Below are 23,703 nucleotides of genomic sequence, written 5' to 3'. Positions count from 1 at the left end.
GTATCCTGGAGAATTAAAAGAAAATCTAATTTAGGAAAGATTTTCTGTCTTAAAAAAAAAAACCTCAATACATTGAAAAGGCAACATTAAAAATGTATTCCCTATCTGAATCACAATTTTATTGAAAATATCAAATAATGAGCTTGTATGCATTTTCTTTAACCATCTACTCTTTCTCTAGAAATAACATTACAGTATACATTAAGCTTATTAATTTATTTTTCTCCTAGAGATGAATAAATTATCCTTATGAAGTTGCCTGGCTGAGGAGGGGAAACCCTCAATTTTATATTGAAGTTACAGTTTCAAGGGAGAGCTCATTTTAAATCTTGTCTATCTTTAAACTTTGGCAATTGGTTTTGTGCTTGTGATTAAATATAGTGTTTCTGAAAACACTAGAAATACTGAGAAAACAGGTCAACCTCTCATTCTGTTTTTAATTTAGCTGTAAAGCCTATCAATGTTCTAAGGTTTTAAAAATTATATTTTCTTGGGTTTTATAACATGAATTAAAAGTGATGTTGGGCACAGTGACTTTGTCTACACATGTCTGGGAGGATGTGGAATGTTAGCTTACTGACTGATATGGGGTGTTAAAAAATGCAACTTATAATTAGAAAAACCCATTAGCAAATGGTGTCTCTACAGCCACATGTAAATTAAGGAAGTTAGAACACACCCTCACCATACACAAAAATAAACTCATAATGGCTTAAAGACTTAGACATAAGACGTGACACCGTAAAACTCCTAGAAGATATCATAGGCAGAACATTCTTTGAATGTAGAGAATGGACTTGACACAGGGAGGCGGAAGAGTAAGCTGGGATGAAGTGAGAGAGTGGCATGGACTAATGCATACTACCAAATGTAAAATAGATAGCTAGTGGGAAGCAGCTGCATAGCACAGAGAGATAAGCTTGGTGCTTTGTGACCACCTAGAGGAGTGGGATAGGGAGGGTGGGAGGGAGACACAAGAGAGAGGAGATGTGGGGATACATGTATATGTATAGCTGATTCACTCTGTCATACAGCATAAACTAACACACCATTATAAAGCAATTATACTCCAATAAAGATGTTTTAAAAAAAAATTCTTTGACATAAATTGTACCAATGCTTTCTTAGGTCAGTCTCCCAAGGGATTAGAAATAAAAATAAACAAATGGGACCTAATCAAACTTACAAGCTTGTGCACAGCAAAGGAAACCATCAACAAAACAAAAAGACAACCTACAGAATGGGAGAAAAATATTTGCAAACAATGCAACCAACAAGGGCTTAATTTCCAAAATATACAAACATCTCATACCACTCAACAACAACAAAAAAACCCAATTGAAAAATGGGCAGAAGACCTAAATAGACATTTCTCCAAAGAAGAAATACAGATGGCCAATAGGCACATGAAAAGATGCTCAACATTGCTGTTAGAGAAATGCAAATCAAAAACTACAATAAAGTACCACCTCACACCAGTCAGAATGGCCATCATTAAAAAGTCTACAAATAACAAATGCTGGAGAGGGTGTGGAGAAAATGGAACCCTCCTACACTGTTGGTTGGAATGTAAGTTGTTGCAGTCACTGTGGAAAACAGTATGGAGGTTCCTCAGAAAATGAAAAATAGAATTACAATGTGATCTAGCAATCCTACTCCTGGGCATATATCCAGACAAAACTATAATTCAAAAAGATACATGCACCCCTATGTTCATAGCAGCACTATTCACAATAGCCAAGACATGGAAACCTAAATGTCCATCAACAGATGAATGGATAAAGAAGATGTGGTACATACATACTATGGAATACTTCTCAGCCATAAAAGTATGAAATAATGGCATTTGCAGCAACATGGATGAAACTAGAGATTATCATACTAAGTGAAGTAAGTCAGAAGAAGAAAGGCAAATACCATATGATATCACTTATATGTGGAATCTAAAATATGACACAAATGAACCTATCTATGAAACAGAAACAGAATCATGGACATAGAGAACAGATTGGTGGTTGCCAAGGGGGAGGGGGTTCAGGGAAAGTTGGAGTGGGAGGTTGGGGTTAGCAGATATAAGCTTTTATGTACAGAATGGATAAACAACAAGGTCCTACTGTATAGCAGAGAACCATATTCAGTATCCTATGATAAAAAATAATGGAAAAGAATAAATAAAATGTGTATATATGTATAACTGAATCACCGCTGTACAGCAGAAATTAATACAACATTGTAAATCAACTTCAATTAAAAAACTGATTAAAAAAAAAAAAGCTCTGTGGGGCAGGACTCATATTAGTCTCAAAAAAAAAAAAGTGTCTAATAGTAGTTATTTTTGCTTATTTCACATGTAGTCCAAACTTGATGTGTACTGCAATTAAATTTGTGTTTTCATTTTAAAAGCATATCTTTTTCTGTCTTTCCTATCCAGAATACGGCTTAATGATTCAGCTAAACCATTCTCCAAATTCTCCTTTGTATTATTTTTCCTACCATTTTCTTTATGAAAAAGAGTTTTTCTCCCTTTACTACTCTTCATTCATGAAGAGCTGATTCCCTCTTGCTTTGCACGTTATTTTGAAGGAGGGTTTGAACAAAGATAACCATGTTTGGTTTAATTTCTCTAAACTGAGACTAAGCTGTCTTAAAGTAGTAACATCTATTATGAAATTGATCCTTTTCTTTTCCCCTGTACCCTAAACCAAATACCTTTTTAGTTGTGCATTATGAGCAAGGTTGTTCAACCTTCTTTGTATTCACACTATTCTTTCTCCAAACAGTCCATTTCAGTCACTCAAATAGATGGTTTAAATCTATGGATTTGAATCACCCCCATTTAGATTGATCCTTTTAGTCATTGTCAGCTCCCTTTTATATAACATGCTTTTTCTATACAGTGAACATTGCCCAAACAAGACAGAGCATTTAAAAAATTGATAAATTGAACTTCATCAAAATGAAAACTGTTTGCTCATTGAAAGACATCATTAGGAAGATGAAAAGACAAAATGACATGTATCTGACAAAAGACTTGTATTCAGAATATATAAAGAGCTCTTACATCCCAACAATAAGACAGTCCAATTAAAAAATGGGCAAAATATTTGATCAGATACTTCACCAAAATATATACAAATGGCATCACTAGTCATCAGAATAATGCAAAGTAAAGTCACAATGAGATGCTACCACATAAAATGAAAATAACCAGTAATGCTAAGTGTTAGGAGGTGGAATAGTTTGAGCTCTCATACGTTGCTGCTGGAAATACAAAATGGTATAGCTGTTTTGGAAAACAGTCTGGCAATTTCTTATAAAATTAAACATATAAAGCTGAGAAATTCCATTCCTAGTTATTTATCCAAGAGAAAGAGAAATGTATTCAAATGCTCCTAGTCACTTTATTCATAATAGCAAAAAAGAAAACAACCCAAATGTCCTTTAGCTGCTGAATAAACAAATGGTGCTATAGCCATACAATGGAATCCTACTCAGTAAAAGAAAGAACTACCGATACATACAATAACATGGAACTGTCTTGAAAACATCACATAAGGTGAAAGAAGCCAGACACAAAAAAACTTCATACTGTACGATTTCATTTATGTGCAATTTTTAGAAAAGGCAAAACTATAGCAACAGAAAGCAGACCAGTGATCAGACTGCGGTGGGAAGGGAATTTATTTCAAAAGGGTATTAGGGACTTTTGGGGAGATGGAGGTGTTCTGTATCTTGAGTGTGGTGGTGGTTACACATATTTATACATTTGCCAAACTTCATTGAATTGTACTCTTAAAATGAGTTGATTTCATCCATGTTAAGTTATGCTTCAATAAAGCTGTTCAAAAGGAAACATCATAGATAATTTGGAAACTACAGAAAGCTATAAAAAACAAATGAAAAATGCATTTCTCATTATGTAATATAACTACAATTAATATTTTTAGTAAACTTTTACTTGAATAATTGAATACTGCAGAAAATGCAAAATCATAGTTGTACAACTCAATGAATTTTCACAAAGTGAATATACCCATGTAACTATGACTGAGCTAATGAAACAGAACATTAGTTAGCACTCCAGAAGAATGTCTCCTGCTGTCTTCTAAGTAGTAATCCCTCTAGTCAATAACACCAGAGCTTAGTTTTGTCTATTTTTGAAATTTATGTATTCGGAATTATTTACGTTATGTCTAGTTCCTTTAGCTCAAAAATATCTTTGCAAGATTCATCTGTGTTGCATGTAGCTGTGGTTCATTCATTGCTATCGTTTTATAGTTTTCCATTGTATGAATATACCAGAATGTATTTATCCATTATACTGTATATTATTGTTGAATTATTTCCAGAATTGGGTTATTAAGAATACGGTTGCTATTAACATTCTTGTATGTATCATTTGATGAACAGAATGTATACCTGTTAGGTATATACCTAAGAATGGGATTGCTGGCGCTTTAGAATATGCATATGGGCAAATTTAGTAGATCTTTTAAAATAGTTTACCAATTGACTATACCAATTATACTCTCACCAGCAGTGTATGAGCATTTCAGTTGATCCACATACTGTTTTGATGTATTTTTTGCAGAATTATAGAGCAGTATCTCCAAGTTTATTTTAAAAGTTTTATAACTTTTAATAAATTTGTCTCATATGGTATACAGAGATTTGAATACTAATCTTTGAATTTCTTTTTACTTAGCATTATAACATGACTATATTATTAAATATTTTCCAGAAATATGATTGTTAAAGCTGCATAATATTTTATCATAAGGTTTTTACCATCCCCTGTAGCTATTCTCCAAGCTTCAATTTCCTCAGCTCTACAACTGTAATAGTCATATCCATGTCATAGGATTTTTAAATAATTAATTAATTAATTAATTAATTTTAATTTTTGGCTGCATTGGGTCTTTGTTGCTGCATGTGGACTTTCTCTAGTTGCAGCGAGCAGGGGCTGCTCTTCATTGTGGTGCACGGGCTTCTCATTGTGGTGGCTTCTCTTGTTGCAGAGCACGGGCTCTAGGCACGCGGGCTTTAGTAGTTGTGGCACACAGGCTCAGTAGTTGTGGTTCATGGGCTCTAGAGTGCAGGCTCAGTGGTTGTGGTGCACGGGCTCAGTTGCTCCACCGCATGTGGGATCTTCCCAGACCAAGACTCGAACCGTGTCCCCTGCATTGGCAGGCAGATTCCTAACCACTGAACCACCAGGGAAGCCCCTGTCATAGGATTTTTGTAATTGTGAAAAGTAATAATCTAAATAGTGCTTTTACATAATATCTGGCATATAATAGATGGTCAACTAAATAGTTCCTTCCCCCTTCCATTACTGTATTCATCTTTCCTAATGGAGGAGAATAATTAAAATACAGTAAGTAGATCTTCTTTAATTTCTTTCATTAGAGTTTTATAGTTAGATTTATACTAAAGTATATCATTTTTGGCAGTGTTGTAAATGTATTGTGTTTTAATTTCAAATTTCAATTGTTTGTTGCTGGCATGTTGGAGAGCAGTTGGTTTTTGTGTATTAAGCTTATATCCTGCAACCTTGCTATAACCACCACTTATTAGTTCCAGGATACTTTTCTTGTTATTGTTGATCCCTTGTAAGTTTTTACATAGACAGTCATGTCATCCATGAACAAAAACAATTTTATTTCTTTTTTCCCAATCTGTACATCTTTTATTCCCTCTTCTTGCCTTATTGTACTGGCTGGGTCTTCAAGAATGGTGTTGATAGGGATGGTGAGACGGGACATGCTTGTCTTTGTTCCAGTCCTAGAGGGGGAAACAGCTGGTTTCTCACCATTAAATGTGATGTTAGCTATAGATTTTTTACAGATGTTCTTCATCAAGTTGAGGAAATTCCCCTTTGTTCCTACTGTGCTGAGAGTTTTTATAATGAATTGGTGTTGGATTATGTCAAATACTTTTTTTTTTGCATCGATTGATATGATCATATGATTTTTCTTTCTTCCGTAGCCTGTTGATGTGATGGATTACATGAACTGGTTTTCAAATGTTGAACCAACCTTTGTGTACCTGGAAGGAATTTCACTTGATTATGGTTTATAATTTTTTAAATTTATTGTTGGATTAGATTTGCTAGTATTTGTTGAGGATTTTTCCATCTGTGAAAGATATTGGTCTAAAAACTTTCCTTTCTTGTAATGTCCTTATTTGATTTTAGTATTAAGGAAGTGCTGGATTCATAAAATGAGCTAGGAAATAGTCCATCTGATTCTGTTTTTTGGAAGAGATTGAAGAGAATTGGTATTATTTTTTCATTAACTGTTTGGTAGATTCACCAGTGAAACCATCTGGCCCTGGTAATTTCATTTTTGGAAGAATTAATTACTCATTCAATTTCTTTAAATAGGTATAGATAGGTCTATTCAGATTAATTCTTCTCATTTGAGTTTGGATAGTTTGTGTCCATTTCATCTAAGTTATCAAATTTGTGGGCATAGAGTTGTTCATGGTACCCCATTATCCTTCTAATGTCCATTGCCTGCCCCCTTTCATTTCTGATATTAGTAATTTGTGTTCTGTTTTTATCTTGGTTAGTATGGCTAGAGGCTTATAAATTTCATTGACCTTTTCAAAGAACCAGCTTTTGGTTGTTTTTTTTTTTAATTTTTGCTGTTGTTTTCCTGTTTCAAATTTAATTGCTTTCTGCTCTAATTGTTATTATTTCTTTTCCTGTGCTTGCTTTAGGATTAAGTTTATCTCCTTTCTCTAGTTTCCTAAAATTGAAGCTTAGATTACTTATTTAGATATTTTTTCTAATATATGAATTTTAATGCTATAAATTTCCTTCTAAGTGCTGCTTTTGCTGAATTCCACAAATTTTTATAAATTGTATTTTTATTTTTATTTAGTTAAACATATATTTAAATTTCTCTTGAGATTTATTTTCTGATCTATGTGTTATTTGGTAGGGTGTTATTTAATCTTCAAAAACTTTGAGATTTTCCAGCTATTTTTCTGATATTAATTTGTAGTTTAATTCCATTGTGGTCTGAGAACATGACTTCTACTCTTTTAAATTTGTTAAGATATACTTTATGGCCAAGAATATAGTCTATACTGGTGAATGTTCCATGTGAGCTTGAAAAGAATGTATATTCTGTTGTTGTTGATTGAGGGATTGTATAAATGTCAATTAGATCAAATATATTAATGGTGCTTTTAGGTCAAGTATATCCTTACTGATTTTCTGCCTGCTTGACCTAATTGATGAAAGAAGCGGTGTTGAAGTTTCCAACTATAATGGTGGGTTTGTCTATTTCTCCTTGCCGTTCTCTCAGTTTTTGCCTCATGTGTTAGTGCTCCATTGTTAGATGCATACAAGTTAAGGATTATTATGTCTCCTTGGAAAATTGACCCCTTAATTATTATGTAATGTTCCTCCTTTTTCATGATAATTTTTCTTGTCTAAAGTCTGTTTTTAATATAGCGATTTCAGCTCTCTTTTAATTATTGTTAGCATGGTATGTATACTCCATCCCTTTACTTTTAACCTATCTGTATTTTTATACTTAAAGTGGATTTCTTGTAGATAACATAGAGCTGGATCTTGTTTTTTTATCCAGTCTGACAGTCTGTCTTTTGAATGGTATATTGATATCATTCACATTTAAAGTGATTATGGATACAGTTGAATTAATATTTATTAATTTTTTTGCCACTTCTTCCCTTCTCTCTCTCTCTCTTTTTTTTTTTATTTGGAGTATAATTGCTTTACAATGTTGTGTTAGTTTCTGCTGTACAACAAAGTGAATCAGCTGTATGTATACATATATCCCCTCCCTCTTTGACCTCCCTCTCACCCCCCCATCCCACCCATCTAGGTCATCACAGAGCACAATATTTATTATGTTTTAAACTTTTTTCTATTTATTAAACTTGTTCTATGTTTCTTTCCTTTTTCCCAAAGAAACATGTGTTTTGGGAAGAGGAAGAATGAAAACGTGGGAGATGAGGAACCTTTGATTTCTGGGTGGCCATGTGGTCACCTATGTAATGGAATAGCAGCTATGCTGTGGCCAGTTACTAAAGGTAAAAGTTAACAGTGGAATTTAGAGATGGATCCAACTTCTGCGAAGTGCAAACTAACAAGAAAAAAGTGAAATATATAATCCCTTGGTTATTGTTATCTGTAATTGCTAAAAGGAAAGAAAATGCTTGGTTGGAACTTGATGGTGTACCAAACTCAGATTTGAGCTGATTTGAGCGTCCGCTACTAGCTTCAAAACTGCCCATGAAAAGAAAAATTATGCCAGGGAACAGAAATAACCTCTAAGGCTTCTGGTCACCAAGAAGGTAGTTAACATGGGAAGAGGACAAAACCAAGAAACTACTGAAACCAGGGGGTATAGTGTGAAGGAGTTTCATTTTGTAGCTTGTTATCATCAGCTCTCTGAAGAACTTTTACTAAAATGAATTGTGGGAGTAACTAATTTAGGGGCCTTGTCTTTGGTTTTGAATGCTGCAGGGCAGAACGGTGTGTTTGGGTTGATACAGGACCCACAGCTCACTACTGAACAATCACAGATGGCTGTACATAATCCAGATACACAGGAGGCTATTCCCAAAGGAAAAGCTAGTCTGGTGAACTGGATAAAAGCCACTATAAGGTCTGTTTACACTGAGAAAGGGGACTGCCCAATTTCTGCTATAAATGTGGGACTGGTTTTATGATAATCAGGATATTCACCTGCTGAATATGCCTGTTACCCAGGTTATGGTTAATGCTGTGATTAAGGGGGTCCCTTTTGCATGGTCACCCCATGTTACTTACTGCTGCAAAATCAAGCAACAGTCTGGGAAGCCTTATAGAATTTGCTATCTCAGCTTCCCCTTATGGGTCTCACAGATACTGATAAAAACGTTAGCTTAATTAACAAGAGACTGCAGGAAGACAGAGAGGGGAGAGTCAAGAGACTCCTCCCAAGAAGGTGGAAATTTTTAAACATTAAGAAATAAGGTGAGTAAAGCAAATATTGAAAAGAGTGAAACAGAGGAAAAAAAGGGAGAGAATCATAGGACTCACCTGAGCAGGGTGGAAATCTTTAGACGATTATTAAGAATGAGTTGAATAAAGTGGACATTGATGATGTTAAAAGATAAACTGAGTCATATTTAAAATGTTAAGAGTTTATATGAGCAAAAATCTATTTGAATCAGGCAACACCAAACCAGAAATAGTTAGGAGCACTCCACCGACAGGAGCTAGGGGAAAGTTGTAGAAGCAAAGCAAGGAAAGGACTTGATTGGCCATAGCTTAAGTGCTTGCCTTCTTTGGGAACATCTAGTTGGCTGTTTGTGATTGGTTGTCCTCAAGTTTTGACTTCTTAACCTTGAGGCATTTATGGGCTTAGGTTTTTGTTTGCTTACATAGGCTGTTAAGGCATTAGGACTACCTCAGTCTAATGGCCTTTTTGCTTAATTAGATTAAAAATGGGATTTAAACAAAGGTCTTAATATAATACTGTTAAAGTTGGGTGGGCCAAAGGGACCCTTGGCTGTACTCCCAACGTTAAAGGCCCCAAACAATCCCTCACTCGTCCATAGTTTGGAGAAATTAAAGCCAAAAGGCAAAGAATACAGCGAGAAGCCTGACCTGCAAACCCTTAGGGCTGGAGACTGACAACTTAATGAGGATAAAGATTGACAGAAGGGCCTAGGACCCTTGGTTTGACCCCCTGCTGGGGAGCCAAAGCCTTTTGCACATGAGTAGATAAAACCATCGTGGGATGGAGAAGTTCCTGGGACACCTTGATATGAGAGCCCCACACACTGTGGTGCCAAAACCCATTGGTGAAGCCATCATTAGAACTAAAATTAGATTGAGAGAACATATGTAATATGTAAGGGTTGAAAGAATTATGAAAGTTGAATGTTTAAACATGCTTTATGTAGAGAGGTTGTGTCTCCTTTATCTGAATGTTGTATGGGAATGGATATTATGTCTGGCTAGGGAACACTTCTCCTACCTAGTATTGTAAAACCAAAATCTGTTGATGAAGTCCTAATGGAAGCTACAGTTAAGAATGTAAATGTTGATGGAATCAAGGTAAAAGTTTGTGGACGAATTGGTATCTTTCAACAGGCTTTATGTGAAGTGGTTATGTCTCTTTTCCTTGACTGTACTGTGGGGCTGGACATTGTATCTCATGGGAGAATGTTTCCCTTATCTAGCATTGTAAAACAGGAGGCATGTAAATCTGCCCTTCAAGCAGTGTTAATTGGACATTCTAAATAGGTATCATTAAGATTGCCTGAGCCTACAGAGTGTAGAACAGAAGCTGGAATGCTGGTAGAGACACATTCTCTCTGTGATAGTCCTATGTGGAGCACATAAACAGGGGCTTATGGCAAAAGCCTGTGAGTACCTCCCCTCAATGACTACTGGGATTTTGAACCAGAGAATTTCCATTTAAGGAACAATTACTAGCTTGATATTAATTGAAACTGCCACTAAACCTGAAATACCCATGATGTCTCAGGTGATGTTGGAGAAATACTCTAACGGGGATGATGGTGCCCAGAAGATTTCCATAGTAAAATGGAAATGGTTTATACAGGATCATACTACCCAGGGAATGCAAGGAGGAGATATTCTCAAACAAGGAGCCTCTTTTCCCCTAGGACTGACTCTGGAGCTGTGTGAGGAGCTGCTGGTTTCTGTCGTCACTTGGGCAGTGTCTTATAAATAGTGCTTGCATAAACAACAAAAAGCTTCTTGGTTTGTGAATGGCAGTTCCAAAGTGAATAGACAACATTCTATTTGGAAGGCTGCCACTCTGATTGAAGAAGGTAAAAACAAATCAGTTTGGTGGACTGAATTGCATGCTGTTTTCCTAGCACTGATGGAAGAATTGAACAGTGGTAAAAGCCCCGATGTTTGGGTTTTTACTGACTTATGGGCAACGGCCAGTGACCTGGCCATATGATCAGACAGAAGGACAATGGAAACCTGGCCTATTAAAAGGATGCCCATATGGGTCACATCCCAATGAAAATCACTGTGGGAATTTGAGGGGTGCATTAAAGTTGTACATGTTGATGCCCATCAGAACTTCCTTCCAGGTTTAGAAGGTGATTGGAGTCAACAAGCACATATTCCCATGGGATTGCTTAAGACAGCCACCTGGGTCCAAGAAACGAGTGGACTTGGAAGTACTGTAGCAAAGCAGAGATGGACTGAATTTGGACATACCTCTCTTGTACAGTCTGAGGCACAGAATGCCAGTAAGAACTCTTCTGTCTGCCAGCAAAAGAGACAGAGACTGCAGATGGCTATGTGACTATGTAGGAAGGCCTTGAACATAGCTGGCCAGTCAGAGTGACGCTGGTAGCTCTGGGTGCTACAAATGGTTCTTGACAAGAATAGATACTGACTCAGGATTGAGCTTTGCTTTTTGGGTAGTAGATGTAAATGCTTAGAGTGCTATAGAAAAACCGGGATGGAAGATATTGCATCAATTTGAACTCTGAGTCGTATTTCTTCAGATCAAGGGACAAACTTTATAGCTTGTAATAGCCAACAATGAGCAGAGAGATATCCTCCTGAGAATAATAGTTTGATAGAGAATTGGGACGAGCAATTCAATCATTGGTGGTCTGAAACAGGGGGGAGATACAGGCATGAAGAGTTGGTTTACACACCTTCATGAGTGTGTGCTTACACTCAAGAGGAGTGGGGCTAAAGCAGCGGTCCCCAACCTTTTTGGCACCAGGGACCGGTTTTGTGGAAGACAGTTTTTCCACGGATAAGGGGTGGGGATGGTTCAGGTGGTAATGTGAGTGGTGGGGAGCGATGGGTAGCGGCAGATGAAGCTTCGCTCTCTGGCCCGCTGCTCACCTCCTGCTGTGTGGCCCGGTTCCTAACAGGCTGTGGACTGGTACTGGTCCAGAGCCCCGGGGGTTGGGGACCCCTGGGCTAAAGGAGTGTTCCCACTAGCTAGATTCTTCTGTTTTCCTGGTGGATCTGGAGAAGAAGCAGTGGAGGAGGATCCTGGCGTGACTATGCAATTTTTGCCAAGGCAGGAGGACACTGGTATAATAGCTATACTTTTTTCTTCCCCATGTCACTTCAATTTTGTTTTTTCCCTACTCAATGCAGTGGTCACAGGACCAGGATTGCAACTACAAATGCTGGAAGCAGGGATAGTTCTTAAGCGAGAAACTGTGACTATATTTTTAAAACTTTATGTCAGAATTCCAAAGGGCCTGATGGGTGTGGGTTGTGCTTTCACCCCATCTGGCAAAATTGGGGTTAACAGTGAATGAAGCTATATTGCCTGGTGGTAAAAATAGTCCACTAGTTCTGCACCTATGTAATCTTACCCTATGTAAATGGAAGTGGACTGAGATGGAGGTACTTGCTAGGCTAGTATTACTGCCTGCAATCTAGACGAGCACAGTGGTCAAATATAATGCTCCTTCCAAAGGTGAAAAACATTTAATTGAAGGAATAGTAGCTGAGGGTAAATAAATGAATAAGTGAGTTATTTAATGAGGGAAATCCTATATTACATTAACACTTTAAAAGAGGTGCAGAGCAAGAGATAATATTGTCTTTTAGCTCAATTATACCAGATGCCTGAAAGGGTAAAGTCATTATGCTATATTGCTGAGACCATTCCTGCTTTTGGAACCTGAACCTGACAAGATTGAATAGAAGCCGGAAAACCTGACTGGCTTTGCTCTGGGACTAATTATTAATGATTGAGTGGAATTCTAGTAATGTGCCGTTATCTTTTGACTTTTATGTTCCTTTTGCTATAAAAGGTCTATGACTAGAGACCAGGGGGTGGACTGGGACATAGTGAGAAATCTGCATTTGGTTTCTGCCCCCTGTTCTTGACACAGAGCTTCTAAGACCCATGGGATTTCTGGAGGGATGGGTATGTTTTCGTGCACTAATGAGATGACTGGTAGCTGGGGGACCCTAAACAGCTTCAGGATGGGGGCTGGTTCCCAGAAAGACCAAGGCATGATTAGAGGGTTGGAACTTTCAGCCCCGCTCCATCCTCCAGAGAGGGGAGAGGAGCCAGATTGAGTTCATAATTGATCACGCCTATGTGGTAAAGCCTCCATAACTCTGACTGAAAGCGTTTGGAGAGCTTCTGGGCTGGTGAAAACACCTTATGCTGGGAGAATGTCACATTTCTACCCCAAGGGGCAGAAGTTCCTGTACTCAAGACTCTTCCAGACCTCGCCTTTGTACCTTGTTGTCTGGCTGTTTGTCTGTATCCTTTATCACATCCTTTGTTATATAATAAACTGGTAAATGTAGGAGTTCTATGAGCCGTTCTAACAAATTCTTGAACCTGAACACGGGGTCATGGGAATCCTTGATTTATAGCTAGTTGGTCAGAAGCATGTGAGGTCCAGACTTATGATTGGCATCTGAAGTGAGGGCATTCTTGTGGAACTGAACCCTTAACTTAAGAGATCTGCCACTAACTTTAGGTAGGTAGTGTCAGAATTGAATTGAATTGTAGGACACCCTGCTGATGTTGGACAATTGGACAGTGTGAGAAAAAATCCACACAAGTGTGGGTTTTCAACTTCTTTCAATTTTACAGTGGTGGTTTGCTCTGAGACCTCAATTCATTGATACAAAAATCCAAAAAGTTGTTCATTTTTAATTTGTTCAGCTTTTTTCTTGTAAGGATGGGAGTGACTTTCAAGCTCAGAGCTGAAACTAAAGTCCATACATAGTAATTATATCTAAATTTCTTCTAAATTTTATGTTAGAACTTGCTTGTTTAGGCTGTAATGTGGATGACCATAGGTTTGCCTGCTTATATTAGTTGTAAATAAGTTAAAGCCTGTAACTTATTTTAGCACCCCTTTTCAATTTTAAACGTTTCTCAATTTGGTTGCAAATCATATTGTTCGATTTGTTATAACACCCTTGGGAATAATTACAGACTTCTCTGACAAAGGCCAGTTGTGTTTGGCTCCTGCACCCATCCAGCTTAGTTACTGGAAAACCATGTACTACTTTTTCCTTTCTTTCCTTCCTTAGTATCTCTCCTCTTTCAACATTTGTGTTCATTTTTGTTTTTTTTTCATAGAGACTCCTATTGAGGTAATAGAATATGTTCTACCATGACAGTTAAGATCCTGTGTGGCCACATAGCTTAAATGTCAGTTCCAAGATTTGAGAATGCCCATCTTAACATGAGTGTCTTAGACTGTTGGGGCTGCTATAACAGAATACCATAATCTGGGTGGTTTGTAAACAACAGAAATTTATTTCTTACATTTCTGGAGGCTGGGAAGTCTATCCAAGATCAAGTTGCCAGCAGATTCAATGTCTGGTCAGGGCCCACTTTCTGATTCATAGATGACTGTCTTCTCACTGTGTCCTCACTTGGTGGAAGGGCCAAGGGAGCTCTCTGGGGTCTCTTTTATAAGGATACTAGTCCCATTCATAAAAGCTCTGTTCTCATGCCCTAATCACCTCCCAAAGCCCCACCTCCAAATGCTATCACTTTGGGGACTAGGGTTCAACATATTTGGGGAGGGATATAAACATGCAGTCTGTAGCATTCCACCACAATCTCCTAAAATTCATGTTCTTCTAGCATGAAAAATACAATTATATCCCAACAGCCCCCAAAGTCTAACTCATTTTAGTGCACCTCTAAAATCTAAAATCCAAAGATTCTTCTAAATATCGTCTAAGTCAGATGTGGATGAGACTCAAGGTACAATACATCCTGAGCTGTAAACCTGTAACATACTTTCAAAATACAATGGTGGGACAGGCATAGGTTAGACATTTCCATGCCAAAAGAAAAGATATGAAAGAAGAAAGGGGTAACCGGCTCCAAATAGTCCAGAGTGTAAGACAAACCCTCAGGGCTTGAGAATAATCCTCTGGCTCAGTGCTCCGCCCTCCAGACCTCCATGTCCCACCTCCTAGACCCACTGTGAAGGAGGGTCAGAGAGGGGGTCCTGCCCCCACAGCTTTGCCAGGCAGCACTTATCCATCCTGTCCTTGATGATCTCTGAATCACCTTCAGGGTCATTCTTCCTTTGTCTTGTCTTTAAAGAATAGTTCATGTTCACAGCAAAATAGCTGCATGGTCCTGTCCTATAAAATCTAAGTCCAAAGCCTTCCTTTATTCCTTCCTGTCTCCTTCCCCTTCAGTTCAAACTGGCAGTTTTCTAGCCGGGTGACTTATTAAATTTGTGTTTCACACCAATACTAATTGCCTTAATAAAATAGCTGTGGTCACTTGGCCACACGCCTAGTGTTCCCCCCCAACACGATCTCTCATTTCTTGCAATATAAATAGGCTGATTTCTTTTCTTCTACTAACTTTGGGTTTTCTTTGTTCTTCTTTTTCTAGTTGTTTTAGGTGTAGGATTAGATTGTTTATTTGAGATTGTTCTTGTTTCTTGAGGTGAGATTGAATTGCTATAAACTTTCCTCTTAGAACTGCTTTTGCTGCGTCCCATAGGTTTTGGGTCATTGAGTTTTTGTTGTCATTTGTTTCTATGTATTTTTAAATTTCTTCATTGATTTCTTCAGTGATCTCTTGGTTATTTAGTAGCGCACTGTTTAGCCTCCATGTATTTGTGTTTTTTACAGTTTCTTTTTCCTGTAACTGATTTCCAGTCTCATAGCGTTGTGTTCGGAAAAGATGCTCGATGCGATTTCAGTTTTCTTAAATTTTCCAAGGCTTGATTTGTGACCCAAGATGTGATCTATCCTGGAGAATATTCCATGTGCACTTGAGAAGAAAGTGTACTCTGCCCCTTTCGGGTGGAATGTTCTATAAATGTCAATTAAAGCTATCTGGTCTATTGTGTCATTTAAAGCTTGTGTTTCCTTATTTATTTTCTGTTTAGATGATCTATTCATTGTTGTAAGTGGGGTGTTAAAGTCCCCTACTATTATTGTGTTACTGTCGATTTCCCCTTTCATGGTTGTTAGCATTTGCCTCATGTATTGAGGTGCTCCTATGTTGGCTGCATAAACATTTATAATTGTTATATCTTATTGGATTGATCCCTTGATCATTATGTACTGTCCTTCCTTATCTCTTGTAACAGTCTTTATTTTAAAGCCTATTTTATCTGATACAAGTATTGCTACTCCAGCTTTCTTTTGATTTCCATTTGCATGGAATATCTTTTTTCCGTCTCTTCACTTTCAGTCTCTATGTGTCCCTAGATCTGAAGTGGGTCTCTTGTAGACAGCATATATATGGGTCTTGTTTCTGTATCCATTCAGCCAGTCTGTGTCTTTTGGTTGGGCCATTTAATCCATTTACATTCAAAGTTATTATTGATATGTATGTTCCTATTACCATTTTCTTAATTGTTTTGGGTTTGTTTTTGTGACTTTTCCTTCTCTTGTGTTACCTGCCTAGAGAAATTTCTTTAGCATTTGTTGTAAAGCTGGTATGGTGGTGCTGAATTCTCTTAGCTTTTGCTTGTCTGAAAAGCTTTTGATTTCTCTATCGAATCTGAATGAGATTCTGGATGGGTAGAGTAATCTTGGTTGTAGGTTTTTCTGTTTCATCACTTTAAGTATATCCTGACACTCCTTTCTGGCCTGCAGAGTTTCTGCTGAAAAATCAGCTGATAACCTCATGGGGATTCCTTTGTATGTTAATTTTTGTTTTTCCCTTGCTGCTTTTAAAATTTTTTCTTTGTATTTAATTTTTGTTAGTTTGATTAATATGTGTCTTGGTGTGTTTCTCCTAGGGTATATCCTGTATGGGTCTCTCTGTGCTTCCTGGACTTGGGTGACTATTTCCTTTCCCATGTTAGGGAAGTTTTCCACTATAATCTCTTCAAATATTTCCTCAAACCCTTTCTTTTTCTCTTCTTCTTCTGGGACCCCTATAATTCTAATGTTGGTACGTTTAGTGTTGTCCCAGAGGTCTCTGAGATTGTCTTTAATTCTTTTCATTCTTTTTTCTTTATTCTGCTCCTCGGCAGTTATTTCCACCATTTTGTCTTCCAGCTCACTTATTCGTTCTTCTGCCTCAGTTATTCTGTTATTGATTCCTTCTAGTGTATTTTTCATTTCAGTTATTGTGTTGTTCATCTCTGTTTGTTCTTTAGTTCTTCTCGATCTTTATTAAACATTTCTTGTATTTTCTCAATCTGTGCCTCCATTCTATTTCTGAGATTCTGGATCATCTTTATTATCATTACTCTGAATTCTTTTTCAGGTAGATTGCAGATCAGAGCAGAAATAAATGAAATAGAAATGAAGAAAACAATAGCAAAGATCAATAAAACTAAAAGCTGGTACTTTGAGATGATAAACAAAATTGATAAACACTTAGCCAGACTCATCAAGAAAAAAAGGAAGAAGACACAAACCAATAAAATTAGAAATGAAAAAGGAGAAACCACAACTGACACTGCAGGAATACAAAGGATTATAAAAGAGTACTACAAACAACTATATGCCAGTAAAATGGACAACCACAAAGAAATGGACAAATTCTTGGAAAGGTACAGTTTTCCAAGACTGAACGAGAAAATATAAACAGAACTATCACAAGTAATGAAATTGAAACTATAATTAAAAATCTTCCAACAAACAAAAGCCCAGGACCAGATGGCTTCACAGGCGAATTCTGTTACACATTTAGAGAAGAGCTAACACTGATCCTTCTCAAACTCTTCCAAAAAATTGCAGAGGGAGGAACACTCCCAAATTCATTCTACGAAGCCACCATCACCCTGATACCAAAACCAGACAAAGATATTACAAAAAAAGAAAATTATAGACCAATATCACTGATGAACCTAGATGCAAAAATCCCGAAGAAAATACTAGCGAACAGAATCCAACAACATATTAAAAGGATCATACACCATGATCAAGTGGGATTTATCCCAGGGATGCAAGGATTCTTCAGTATACACAAATCAATCAATGTGATACACCATATTAACAAATTAAGGAATAAAAACCGTATGATCATCTCAGTTGATGCAGAACAAGCTTTTGACAAAATTCAACACCCATTTATGATAAAAACTCTCCAGAAAATGGGCATAGAGGGAACCTATCTCAACATAATAAAGACCATATATGACAAACCCACAGCAAACATCATAGTCAATGGTGAAAAACTGAAAGCATTTACACTAAGATCAGGAACAAGAGAAGGATGTCTACTCTCGCCCCTCTTACTCAACATAGTTTTGGAAGTTTTAGCCATGGCAATCAGAGAAGAAAAAGAAATAAATGTAATACAAGTTGGAAAAGAAGAAGTAAAACTGTCACTGTTTGCAGATGTCATGATACCATACATAGAAAATCCTAAAGCTGCCACCAGAAAACTACTGGAACTAATCAGTGAATTTGGTAAAGTTGCAGGATACAAAATTAATGCACAGAAATCTCTGGCATTCCTGTACACTAACAACTAAAAATCAGAAAGAGAAATTAAGGAAACACTCCCATTTACCATCGCAACAAAAAGAATAAAATACCTAGGAATAAACCTACCTAAGGAAGCAAAAGACTTGTACTCAGAAAACTATAAAACACTGATGAAAGAAATTAAAGATAACATAAACAGATGGAGAGATATAGCATGTTCTTGGATTGGAAGAAACAATATTTTGAAAATGACTATACTACCCAAAGCAATCTACAGATTCACTGCAATACCTATCAAACTACCAATGGCAGTCTTCACAGAATTAGAACAAAAAATTTTACAATTCGTATGGAATCACAAAAGACCCCTAATAGCCAAAGCAATCTTGAGAAAGAAAAACAGAGCTGGAGGAATCAGGCTCCTGGACTTTAGACTATACTACAAAGCTAAAGTCATCAAGACAGTATGGTACTGGCACAAGAACAGAAATATAGCTCAATGGTACAGGATAGAAAGCCCAGAGATAAACCCATGCACATATGGTCACCTAATTTACAACAAAGGCAAGAACATACAATGCAGAAGAGACAGCCTCTTCAATAAGTGGTGCTGGGAAAACTGGACAGCTACATGTAAAAGAATGAAATTAGAACACTCCTTAACATCATACACAAAAATAAAGTCCAAATGGATTAAGGACCTAAATGTAAGACTAGACACTATAAAACTCTTAGAGGAAAACATAGGAAAAACACTCTTTGACATAAACCACAGCAAGATCTTTTTTGACCCACCTCCTAGAGTAATGAAAATTAAAAATAAACAAATTGGACCTAATGAAACTTAAAAGCTTTTGCACAGCAAAGGAAACCATAAACATGATGAAAAGACAACCCTCAGAATGGGAGAAAATATGTGCAAATGAAACAACGCACAAAGGGTTAATCTCCAAAATATACAAATAGCTCATGGAGCTCAATATCAAAAAAACAAACAATCCAATTTAAAAATGGGCAGAAGACCTAAATGGACATTTCACCAAAGAAGTCATACAGTTGGCCAAGAGGCACATGAAAAGATACTCAACATCACTAATTATTAGAGAAATGCAAATCAAAACTGCAATGAGGTATCACCTCACACTGGTCAGAATGGCCATTATCAAAAAATCTACAAACAGTAAGTGCTGACGAGGGTATGGAGAAAGGGGAACCCTCTTACACTGAGGTGGGAATGTAAGTTGATACAGCCACTGTGGAGAACAGTATGGAGGTTCCTTAAAAAAGTAAAAATAGAACTACCATATGACCCAGCAATCCCACTATTGGGCATATACCCTGAGAAAGCCATCATTCAAAAAGAGATATGTACCACAATATTCATTGAAGCACTATTTAGAATAGCCAGGACATGGAACCAAGCTAGATGTCCATTGACAGATGAGTGGATAAAGAAGATGTGGCACATATATACAATGGAATATTACTCAACCATAAAAAGAAATGAAATTTGAGTTATTTGTAGTGAGGTGGATGGACCTAGAGTCTGTCACACAGAGTGAAGTAAGTCAGAAAGAGAAAAACAAATACCATATGCTAACGCATATATAGGAATCTAAAAAAAAAAATGGTACTGATGAACCTAGTGGCAGGGCAGGAATAAAGATGCAGACATGGAGAATGGACTTGAGGACACGGGTGGGGGGAGGGGGAAGCTGGGGTGAAGTGAGAGTAGCATCGACTTATATACACTACCGAATGTAAAATAGTTAGGTAGTGAGAAGCAGCAGCATAGCTCAGGGAGATCAGCTTGGTGCTTTGTGATGACCTTGAGGCGTAGGATAGGGAGGGTGGGAGGGAGGCTCAAAAGGGAGGGGATATGGAGATATATGTATGCATATGGCTCATTCACTTTGGTGTACAACAGAAACTAACACAATATTGTGAAGCAATTATACTCCAATAAAGATCTATTTAAAAAACAAATAGGCTGAGAATTTTCCAAATTTTTAATTTCTAGTTCCTTTTTGGTTAATAATTCCATCTTCAAATTATTTCTCTCTTCTCACATTTTCCTGTAAGCAGTCAGAAGGAGCAAACCCACATCTTCAGCACTGTGCCTAGAAATTTCTTCAACTAAATTTTATTGCTCATAAGTTGTACCTTCCTCAAAACACTAGAACCTGTGCACAATTCAGCCAAGTTCTTTGCTACTTTATAACAAGGATCACCTTTCCTCCATTGTCCAATATCATGTTCCTCATTTCTGTCTGACCTCAGAATGGCCTTTACTGTCCATATTTCTATGAACATTCTGTTCTTGGTGATTTAGGTATTCCCTAAGAAGATTGAGGCTTTCTCTACAGTTCTCCTCTTTTCTTTCTGAGTCTGCACAGTAATCACCAGTAATGATCCATTCATGACGATGTAGGTTTTTTGTAGTATATACCTCAAAACTCATCCAGCCTTTGCCCATCACACAGTTCCAAAGCCACCTCCACATTTTTAGGTATTTGCTACAGTGGCACTCCCACTTTTTGGTACCAATTTCTGTGACAGTTATGGCCCTCTGTAACCACACAGCTTAACCATCAGGATCAAGATTTGAGAATTCCTGTCTTGACTTATCCATTTGTTCTAGGAAATTCTTAAGTAGGAAGATATGGCTTGTAAACTAGTAAGTAACTTCACTGTTTGGTTCAGGAAATTTCTAACTTCTTCAGGAAAATTGTTGTCTCACCTGGGCAAAGGGCTTGCTTATGCAACAAGAGCTTACTTAGGAAGACTTGCTTCAGAACTCCTGTCTCTGTGTCTATCAATCATAGACTCTTATTAATTAAATTGCCCAATCCTAATCAATTTTTCACCTTGAAAGACTTGGCTGTTTGAACCTAGACCTCAAAATCATGCATATCTATCTATCTATCTATCTATCTATCTATCTATCTATCTATCTATCTATCTATCTAATCTTCTGCCCTTCCCTTTCTAAGAGCTACTAAGACTCTTAAAGTTATTTTGTCCCTTGTTACAGTAGGTTTATTCAACTTAACTTTGCTTGATCTACAAGTTATTCTAATGGTCTTAGGCTCCTTGTAGTATGAGAATTTCTGAGGCAAGTATATTGATTAGACTCCACTGTATTTTTTTTATATATGTATTTTATTTATTTATTATTTTTGGCTGTGTTCGGTCTTTGTTGCTGCACACAGGCTTTTCTCTGGTTGCGGCGAGCGGGGGCTACTATCCGTTGCGATGCGCAGGCTTCTCATTGTGGTGGCTTCTCGTTGCAGAGCACGGGCTCTAGGCACACAGGCTTCAGTAGTTGTGGCACGTGGGCTCAAGTAGTTGTGGCTCACGGGCTCAGTTGCCCCACGGCATGTGGAATCTTCCCAGACCAGGGCTCGAACCCGTGTCCTCTGCATTGGCAGGCAGATTCTTAACCACTGTGCCACCAGGGAAGCCCTAGACTCCACTGTAATCCTTAAAACTGGATTCTCCTGAAAAATCAGAATAGACAGGCAAAATTGGGAGCAGGGTTCATTGCCTGCTTCTATCTGGCCATTTCCTTATTCCACCAATTCCCATCATAACAAACCATTAATTCTGACACATTCCTATGATTTAAGAATATCTTTATCTCAGCGCCACAGGTGAGGATCTTGGGACTGAGGCTAATTGACTTGCTCAAGGTCACTATGTGAACCAATAGCTTGGATGAGATACAGCCCAAGTCTCTTGACTCTCAGGCCCAGGCTCTGTGCACCAGATGTGCTCTGCCATCATTCTGCTCTGCCATCAATTAGGTACTGACCTCATTTCTTTCTTAGTTGGCAAAAGTCTACCCTATGTGCTAATGTCGTTTCTGTAGTTCATACCTGAATTACTTTTCTGCTTGGCCAACTTTGCAGTATTACAGTATTTTCAAAGTATGACAAACACACTGTAAAATAATATTTTTTAAAATTGCATAAGATATGGAGGTAGGAGAATTCTTAAAATATACTGCGTTTTACAATGTATAGCTTTGCAGTAATTGAAAAAAATTCAAATAGGTTTCAAAATTGAGATTTTCCCATAGGTAAGGTCTACATAGCTATCCATACACTGAAATCTTCAAAAGGAAAATGGGCAAGCTAATGTTGGTTTATAGCACCTACAATAGCTAATAAGTCACAAGTTATACTGTAAATACAGTGTCTATTTTGTAAACTCGCTTGATATAGGCAAAACATCCTTCAATTATAACTTTCTGCCATCTCCATCTTGGCAATGTGTCTCTAAAAATGTCATGAACTGAAATGGCTTGTCTTTCAATGGATTCCACTTTTTTTGTTTTATATTTCCTTTCTTCATTCATTAGAATCATATTTACCAAGAAGCTGCCTTCATGACTCGTTTCTTTTTAAGCCAAGTCTAATCAAATAGACTGTTATTAAGGTTTACTGAGGGCTTGATCATTCCCACTCACCTCAGAAAGCATAAAGAGGTAATGAATCTCATTTTAAAGAAGTTTCAGAAGCTTTGTGAGGGGTTAGAAAGAGCTTTCAGAGAGCTGGAAGTGAGTTTATGCATCTAAAAAGAGAAGTTTCTAAGAATCCTGAGTAAACTGCTCCCAGCTAAAACAAGCACATGGTGGCCTCTTTACTTAGAACTTAATTAGGACATGATCCTTTAACTTTTTGCAGAATTCCTGGAGTCTCAAAAGCTTGACCCCTAGTATTTTAAAGGGGAGCAACAATTTTTCCCCAGTATCTTTGTTCAGCATTGTATGAAAAACTTTTGAAGTTTTTACTACTTATTTAGGAAAGATGGATAAAATTCTTGGACTGTATATATGTATGTGAATCAGAGATAATCTCTGGATGAAAGGATTTGGATGGCAGCCATAGGAATAGGGAATAGGAAAGAATTGGTCTTAAAAATAAATCCACAAGAAGGATAGCAATATTAGGCACCAAGTAAGAAAAAGTAAACAAAGCCAGGCACCTATGTGCCTTGTAGGGCTATAAAGATGATGAAGAAACAGTTCCTGCCTGTATCTAGCTCAATGGGGAATACATTCATATAAATAGGACATCATAATAACACCCAAGTGTGGAAACAGGATTCAGTAAGCTAAGGGGGATTTCTTAGAGGAAATAGTGTCTGAGCGTGTATTTTAATAACTTACCTTTGATATTTAAAATGTGTGTTAGTTTGCGAGGGCTGTCATAACAAAATACCACAGACTGGGTGGCTTAAATAATAGAAATTATTTTTTGCACAGCTCTGGAAACAAGAAGTCCAAGATCAAGAGTGTCAGCAGTGTTGGT

The 23,703-nt window shown here is 37.3% G+C and overlaps 1 long non-coding RNA gene across 5 annotated transcripts in view; it reads left to right on the top strand.

The window, feature by feature from the left end:
- The window catches only part of LOC309641433, a 382,184-nt gene that overhangs the window by 46,949 nt on the left and 311,532 nt on the right, over window positions 1-23,703 (top strand). The window contains exon 4 of one of the 5 annotated variants that reach the window (XR_014252610.1): window positions 7,946-10,449. The exons of the other annotated variants lie outside the window; for them this stretch is intronic. This is a non-coding gene — a long non-coding RNA (uncharacterized lncRNA). Of the gene's footprint in view, window positions 1-7,945; window positions 10,450-23,703 lie in introns of those variants that run through there. 5 annotated transcript variants of the gene reach the window in all.

This window comes from Balaenoptera physalus, assembly GCF_965194825.1.
Source record: "Balaenoptera physalus genome assembly, chromosome: 1".
Taxonomy (NCBI): Eukaryota; Metazoa; Chordata; class Mammalia; order Artiodactyla; family Balaenopteridae; genus Balaenoptera; species Balaenoptera physalus.
Note: the sequence above shows the minus strand (reverse complement) of the source record. Positions and strands in the feature narration are given on the sequence as shown.